We start from the raw sequence: 2,391 nt of genomic DNA on the forward strand, positions 1-2,391 counted from the left end.
TGCAGAAACTATTTGAGTCCAGATGAAATGCTACATGACAGGAAGAGAGCATGATCGGGTATTTCTTGTCTGTTCTATTCCTACTGATATGGCTGGCTGTAGCAGTAGCTATCTCTCTCCATTGCTACACAGCTCCTGCTAGGTAGTCCTTTTTTCCTGGGTCTAATTTATGTTGGGTTCAGCAACAATACTGACTTAAACTTCTCTTTGTCTCTCCTGCTATTCCTCCCTCTGGTGCTGGGTTCTGAGTGTCTTAACATCCCAACACTCTGCTCACATTTCCATGAATGTCTTTTTTCCCTTCAGGTATTTTTATTTGAACCATCTGAGGTAAAGTTTGTTCCTCATATGATGCCAACTCTAAGGTTTTCTGATACTTCAGGTCTTGGGAGGGCCCTTTATACTTTTTCTGCTCTTCGGAAGGACTCCATGTTTGTCATGTGATAACCCATGTTAGGATGAAAACAACTGACGTGGCAGGTCTACAGATTCAGGACAAGGATGAGGGAATTCAAGCAATGTCTCTGCAGAGTCATAGCACATAAAAGAGGAAGAGATTTTGACCATCAGTGACCTTGTCAATCAAGACTCTGGGAAGGTGCTCCTGTCCTGCAAGCCAGCCATCATGTTTTCTTTGATGAAAAAATTTTAAAAAGATGTCAGGCTTAAAATTAAATAGCTTATCAAATTTTAACTGTCAAACATGGCTACTGTTCTTAATGACTAAAATTTGGACCACACATTAAAATATTTTCAAACTACTATGAGTCTCTAGTAAATTACATTTGTACACAAAGAACATTGGTTGGAATGGATGGGAGTTCCTACTCTGGGCCTTCCTGTCCTCTTTTGTTTGGTAAAATGATTTTCCATCTTACTAGTTTAAAGAAGCTATAACGGTGTATGCCTGTGATCCCAGCACTTGGGAGGCTAAGGCAGAAAGATTATGAGTTAGTTGAAGATCAGCATGGGCAGCTTAGAAAGAAAGAAAAGAAAATAAAGGGAAAAAAGGAATGGAGGGAGGGAAGGAAGGAGGAAGGGGAGGGGGAAAGAATTTCTTAAGGAGAGTTTGGCTCACTCATGGTTCATTTAGTATGTATGAGGCCTGATCACTGAAGGAAAAATGTAGGAGGCTAAGGTTTCTTGATGGAAATTCACCCTGCGGACTGTGGGTGGTGTTAGGAAAAGGATGAAGAGAGTGGGGGAGATATGGCCCATGGAGGTGCGGCAAGGCCTGGAGGCAAGGGAGATGCCTCTGGGTGGGCCATGTTGTGAATCCCTTCTCCCTGAGGGACTAGTCACACAACAATATAGTAGATATAGTATGGAGTAGAGTTTATTCAAGTCATGGGAGAGTTGAGAGGATAGGAGAGAAAGAGAGGGAGAGAGGAATAGAGGAGTAGAGGAGTAGAGGCTGGCCATGAGCACATGGAGAGAGGGGGGAAGGGAAGGGAAGGGGAAGAGGAGGGGTAAGGGGGAGAGAGCAAGAGAGGTGAGAGGCAAGAGAGAGTATGGGGCATGCAGCCCCTTTTATAGTGTCAGGTCACTGGGGCAGAGCACACCTGGCTATTGCCAGGTAACTGAGGGGTGGGGTATACCTGGCTGTTGCTAGGTAACTGAGGGGTGGGGTTTACAGAATCCCAACAGGTGGCACAGCTTTTTCTTAGCTTGCTGGACCAGCGCTGTCTTGCAATAGCTCTCCAGCATCCACTGAGGGAGAGCCCTTCATTCTACCTCCAGGTCTGTTCACTTCACAAACGTCCTAGGCACAAAGATTTGCCCTTTTCTCCTCAGCACTCAGGATTTAAACGTTTTTATTTATTATTATTGTGTGTATCTTGCACGTGAGGGTGGCACGAATGCTGTGGTACACACGGAGGTCAGAAGACAATTTAGTGGAGTTAATTCTCTCTTCCACCTTTATACAGTTCCAGGGATCAAACTGGTTGTCAGGCAAGCGAGGTGAAGTATGCCTTTTGATTTTGAATTGCTTCATACATCTGTCTTTCCTTCCCACCTTCCTTTCTCCTTCCCTCCTGTCTTCTCTTTTCCCTCCAATCCTTGGGTCTCTGCAGTACTGAAGATCCAACTCAGAGCCTTGTGCATGTTAGGCAAGCTCTGTACCACAAAGCTACATCTTCAGTCCTGTTATTTCTTATATTTTCAATTAACAAGAAATTATCTGGGATTAGAAACATATGCCATTGTGTGCCTAGAACAAAAGCAACTTTGTAGATGTTACCAGTCCACTCAACAAACATCAAGTGAGCACCTACTGTGTGCTTTGAACACTACCGGGCTTCAAGCATATAAAGACAATGCAGATAAACTCCAGATCTTTGCAGAACTCAAACTCTAGAGAGAGTGAGATGCTTTTCAATATATAGCTCT

The sequence above is a fragment of the Micromys minutus genome (genome assembly GCF_963924665.1).
Source record: "Micromys minutus genome assembly, chromosome: 16".
NCBI lineage: Eukaryota > Metazoa > Chordata > Mammalia > Rodentia > Muridae > Micromys > Micromys minutus.